Source organism: Furipterus horrens, unplaced genomic scaffold (assembly GCF_987537825.1).
Source record: "Furipterus horrens unplaced genomic scaffold, mFurHor1.1.pri manual_scaffold_11, whole genome shotgun sequence".
In the NCBI taxonomy this organism is placed as follows: domain Eukaryota; kingdom Metazoa; phylum Chordata; class Mammalia; order Chiroptera; family Furipteridae; genus Furipterus; species Furipterus horrens.
Genome location: NW_028327181.1, coordinates 29,346,061 through 29,352,060, shown reverse-complemented (window position 1 = coordinate 29,352,060; position 6,000 = coordinate 29,346,061).

The following is a 6,000-nucleotide window of genomic DNA, read 5'->3' as shown; positions in this document are numbered from 1 at the left end:
ATGCTGTACACATGAAACTAATGTAAAATAATATTGAATGTCAACTATAATTGAAAAAAATTTAAAACGTTTTTAAAAGCGTGAACCTCAGGATTTTTAAAAAATTATTTATTTATTTGTTTGTTTTATTTTTAGAGAGAGGAGAAAGGAGAAAGAGAGGGAGAGAAACATCATTGTGTAGTTGCCTCTCACTCATGTCCCCAGCTGGGCACCTGACTTGCAACCTAGTAATGTGCCCTGACTGGGAATTGAACCAGTGACACTTAGCTCGCAGGCTGACGTTCAATCCACTGAGCCACAGCAGCCAGGGCTCTGAACCTCAGGATTTTGACCTGCCACCAAGTATATAGAAGGCAGTAGAGAGCTGGATTAGTCTAGAGACTGGGATTTTGTTGAGAAGAAGAGTAAAATGACAAAGGAGAAAAAGAAGTGAGGTAATCAAAAAAGAGTTATGAAGTAACACATTATGTGTTCTAGATTGGTTGGAGAAGAAAATGAAGAAAGGATGGATAGGTGGCTGAAAATAGATGGGAAAAATGGCCAGAGATCTTAGTAAGTTCACAGATGAGGTGCAATAGGAGTAAAGATGTTTGAGAAATGGGAGGATCAGGAACTGTGGTGGGAGTGTGGGTATTGGAGCTAAAGATTCCAGAGATTAAACCATTTCAGGTGACAAAACCCAGGATATGGCCATCATTGTGAGTGGCTGAAGTAGAATGGAAGTGAATGTCACGCCAAAGCTAGACTACTAGAGAGGTGGCCCTTGTGGACAGAGAAGTTAGGATGATGGCAGTTTAGGGGTGGAGAGGAAGACCCTGAGCAAGGCACTGAGGCCATCCATGAAGTAGGCATGAAAAAGCTATCAAAATGGGTGTAATGAAGGGCGAGGCTTCAAAGGGGCAACGGTTGGAAGTGGGCTAGAAGTGGAACAGGGAAACTCCATGTTGGTTGGGGCTACTTGTCTGGGTGGGACCTGGGGACAGGAGGTGAGCATCGTCCAGAGGAGACAATGTTAGTGAAACAGTGACCTCAGGTAAGAACAGGTTTCAGTTCCAAACAGGAGGAGGTGAGTTTCCAGGGAGAGCTTGAGGAAGGAGAGGTGTTTATTTACTGTGGCGTCTACAGTCCTAGAGGAGAAAGAGGAGTCAGGGGCAAAGGCTCAAGAGCAATGAGGACTTGGTAGCACTCGGGACTGGCACTGCTGTCTGAATTCACAGTCACCCTGATCTCCCTCTTCCTCATCCGTGCATCCAGCTGGTAAGCCAGGTGCATGGATTTCAGTCTGTAAGTAGTGCTCAGGTCTCTCCCTGTCCTTCTTCCTCCATGGCCTGTGCCCAAAACCAGGCTCCCTTACCTGGACCACAACAATGGCTTCCCTTTTTGCCTGTCTTTGTTCTTCCTTCCCCACTGCCCCACCACCCCACCCCCTACCTTACCAGTCCTCCACACATCTGACCCTGTCATTCTGCTGCAATCTGTCCCATTTGCTTGGCTTCCAGAGTCGTTCATAATTGGGCTCCCACGTCAGCTTCCATGACTCCCCCTCAAAGAACTGTGTGCTCTAGTAATACTCAGTTTGCAGCATTTGGAACATGCTGCTATATTCTCTCATGCCTCCAGATTTTGCACATCCCACTCCATCTGCTTACATGTTATTCCCAGTTTGTCACACCTCGCCCCCGATGGAGCTTACCCCAGGGTCCACTCAAGTATTTGCCCTCTGTGAGTTCACCCTTCACTTCTCTGAACAGCCTGAGTGATTCTTAAACTCTTTCTAGATTTTGCACAACGTGCCGTGTAAGCAATTACACAATTATACCATATGAAATGTATGCAGCTGTTCATCTCCCCACTTCACAGTGAGTTCTCTTTAGAAAAAAAAAATTTTTGTCTTTTTTTAAGACTATTTTTAAGAGCAGTTTTAGGTTCATAGAAAAATCAAGAGGAAGGTACAGAGGTTTCCTATACAGCCCCTGTCCCCACACACCCAGAACCCCCTCCACTATCAATATCCTGCATCAGAACAGGGCAGTTGTTACAATAAGGAGCCTATGCTGATGCATCATTGTCACCCAAAGCTGGTAGTATCACACAGGAGTGCTTTCACTGCTGCAAAACCCTCTGTGCTCTGTTTATCCCGCCCTCCCCAATCCCTGGAAACCACTGATTTCTTTTGTTTGTCTTTTCCAGAATACTGTGTAGTTAAGAATCATACAGTACATAGTCTTTCAAAAACATTGTCTTTTCATGCCTACATCCAGTGCCTGTCACATTGCCTAGCACATGGTGGTGCAGATTATTTAGAGTTAACCACTGGCATGGTCGATACCTGTTTAGGGACAAGCTATCCATAATCCCAGACATGGTGTAAATAACTAGGCTGCAGAAGGAGGTCTAGTCTGAGTGGTCTGGAAGCCACGTTTGCCTCTGACAACCCCAGGCAAGCACAGTTTGAATATGGAAAGAGGACATAGTTCTTGCCCTCAAAAAGTAGCAGAAAACCAAGGAATATTTCCACAGTCATGGTGTTTCTGCCCTCCTGCTTCTTCGGTTGTCACTAAGGAGCCTTATTGTTACCCACCCTCCTGGGTCAGGCAGGGACCCCAACCAAGGCCCAGTGCTGTTTGCTCCAACCACTGGACAGTTCAGTAAAGCAAAAAAGAAACTCAGTTCTTTGATCAAAGAATGGAAAAGGGTGAGTGCGTGCTCTAACTGGGAAGGTGCCTTCTGTATTTACAGTCCGTGGCATGGAGCGATTAGGTTCTTCCGTCGCGCTGGGCCCGTTTGCACGCTGTCCTTCCCCCACACAATGGCCCTCGCTGTCTCGGTTTGTGCTCAGCACCTTGGTCTTCGCGGTCGGGAATTCTTTGCGGTTCCTGTAAGCCTGCATGGCTCATGACATAGTTCAGGGGCTGGGAAATATTAGGACCTTTTGGATGAGAGCCAGTGACACTAGGACTCTGGTCACTCGTTCTTTAATTTATTTATCTAACAAGGCTGTGTTCTGCGGTTTAATTGGAAACTTCTGGAAGGAAAGGTTGCGGTTAGATGGCTGTGCTGTGCTGCGCAGGCTGAGCATCCCGCAGGGACAGACACTTTCCTTCAAAGCCTTCCCTGCCCGAGACCGCGGAGCTCCGGGGAGGCGCGCCTACCCCTGCCCGCCGGCCGCCTCCAGCTCCCAGGCTGGTTCCAGCTCTGGAGCACGTGGGACTCGTCTGAACCAGACCGTTTGACACTAATTGCCTCTAATTGTTTCAAGTGCGCTATTTTTACTCCCAGGTACCCTGCACCCTCCCTGCAAATAGGCCTGGCCTTCAGTGTCGCATCGCACCATGCCCCAGCGCTCAGTGAAAGCTTGCTGATCGATTTTTCTAGAGCTATAATTATTTCCCAGGCCATCCTGGGATGTGGGTCTCCTGAAACTCTCCTGTTGCGTCCAGCCTGTGCAACCGTTCTCCCCACTCCCTGCACCTCCCGCCGCCTCTTTCTTCTATGAGTAGCCACAGAAACCATTTGCTCGCCTTTTTTCCAAAAGAGCAAACCTTATTTCACCAACATCAGCGCCACTGAGTCTCTCTCCGTGTGTCTGTCTGTCTCCCTCCCTGCCCTTGCCCTCCCCTCTCTCCCCCAGCTCTGCTTTTGTATTGGGCTCTCTCCAGAAGAAATGGTAGTTATTCTTATCAGCTACCTCACCATCTATTTTTATCTCCCCACACTTATTAAATATTTCTGGGACCTGCTGAGGTGAATAAAGCCTCCATTTTTATTGAATTTCTGTGTTTTCAGTTGTATTATTTCAATGTAGGTAAAGGAACGGATGCTTGGGAGGAAAACTGAGCTGAGGCCAGGTCAAGAGGGAAAAGAGAGGCTTCTTTCTAGAAGGGTGAGCCAAGGGTGCTCAGCAGTGATTGCTGATGGGAGGGGCTGGGGAATGGGCTCCCAGCTCCTTGGTCTCAGAAAAAAGACAGTAAGGTGGCAGGGACAGCTTGGAGCTTTGCTCCAGAATTGCTCCTTAGAGTTGAGAGAGCTTCAAAAGACGTTCTAGGAATTGCCAGCATGGCTGCCCAAGGGTCTGAAACTGCCCTGCCCACCCCCATAGTAGACTGAGTCATTAGAGCCGATGGGTCAGGTGGGACTTCGAGGGTAGCGCTGTCAGACCCCCCTCCAGGTGGCCTCTCCAGGACAGGCTCTCTGAAAGAGCCATTCTAGTGACTAGAAACCCACAGAGTCACAGGCAACTCATTCTATTGGGAAAGAGGGTGGTGGTGATCATTATTTCTGAAATCAACACAACAACATGGATTTGTTGCCTAGAATTGTTGTAACCAAAAACGCAGGCTTGGCTGCCTGCCACAGTGAAAGCCAAACTCTTAGGACAGGTGTTGGTTCAAAAGGAAAGTTTTTATTCTGGTGCCACAGATGGAGTGGTGCGCTCCTGTCTCAGAGACCATCCCTCCTTCCTGCGCAAGCCCGGGGTTCTTATCGGGATAGGGAGGGGAGGGCTTTTCTTCTATCCAATTATCTTACTAGCTTTCGGCACTCTCAGACCCTATCCATCCATCTTTCTAGCTTTCAAGTGCTTGGTGTAAGGACTTCCCCTTGCACCATCTTGGTCAATGGAGGAGACTGCCTGGCGCTCCAACTGTCTACAGTAACATGGTGGTAGAAGAGCATCAGAGTGAAGTTCCTCAGCTGGGCATCGAATTAACCTGGGTTTGAATCACAGGGGCATCAGGTCCTGTAAGAATTCAGGCAGACTATTCAGAATCGCTGAGCCCTAGGGTGGTTCACAGATTCCTAGTTATACTTGCCTCATGGGGTTATCCTGAGGGTTATTGAGACCTGCAAAGAAGGGAGCATGATGCCTGGTAGCTCAATGACTGCTTGTTCATGATATTAGAACCCCAAGAGCAGCTATTACCTTCTTCCTAACCATGACCCTGTCCCACTGTTCACCCAAATCCTTCGGAAACCCTGGACAAAGTCATCTAAATAGTAGTCAATCTTGTGGACTTTTCCTGTGTGTTCCATGGGTTAGGGGAATTTAGAAGGGACACAGGTTGACCAAAGGCCCTGCCACACTGTTGTGGGTGGTGAGAATTCACCCAGCCTATTCAGTGAACACAGTCCAACTCTATCCAATAAAATACCTTTGCCATAAAATGTTCCCCCCTCCGCGACATTAATTGAGATCCAGTTCATTTATCATCTGTTTGGTGATAGATAATGTAGTACAAGTGTAAAGAGCAAATGATCTGAAGGTGGAAATGCCTGCATTCAAATGATGTCTTCTTATCAATATTTACCGTTATATACCCTTAGCTAGTTATTCATTATCACTAAGAGAGCTTCGGTTTCCTCACCTGCAAAATATGGCACTACAAATATATGATTAAGAGATCATGCCTGAAGAACGCTCAGCACAGGTCTGGCACATAGTAACAGTTCCACAGACGGTGGTGTTTTCTGCAGTGCAAGGGTGGTGGTAATTTATAGCGCTGCTCCCTGCTGCTTTTTCCCTTCCTTGCAAGTGTCTGGTGCTCTTGTTCACACCCAGCACTTGAATTTCAGTTCATGTCAACATAGACTTGAACCCAGGTTAGTCTGCAAACCACCTCATCAGGACCCTTTAGGCTCTGTGTCTTCATCAGCTAAGTTGGTCCAAGAAATGCTCAAGAACCTGACAATGCTCCTCCTGGATGACTTGGCAGCAGAGGAAAACAATAATGTCAAGAGCTTCTTTCCCCAAAGGCCGCAGACACTGCCTTTCACAAAGCAGAGCATACACCACAGACCCAAACAAGTTCCTAATTAATGACACTGCATCATCAGTGTCTTTCAAAGGTGCATGTTGCTCTCTGACCAACGAGCTAAAAGCTGCACTACCTGTTCCATGACTGGAACAGTTACGGAGGAGCGTGGGTTAGCAAAAAGCCTGTTAGAAGCAGTTCAGGTTCAGCGCTCAGAAGATGCAAAAGTACTGATCCAGTTACCATCAAG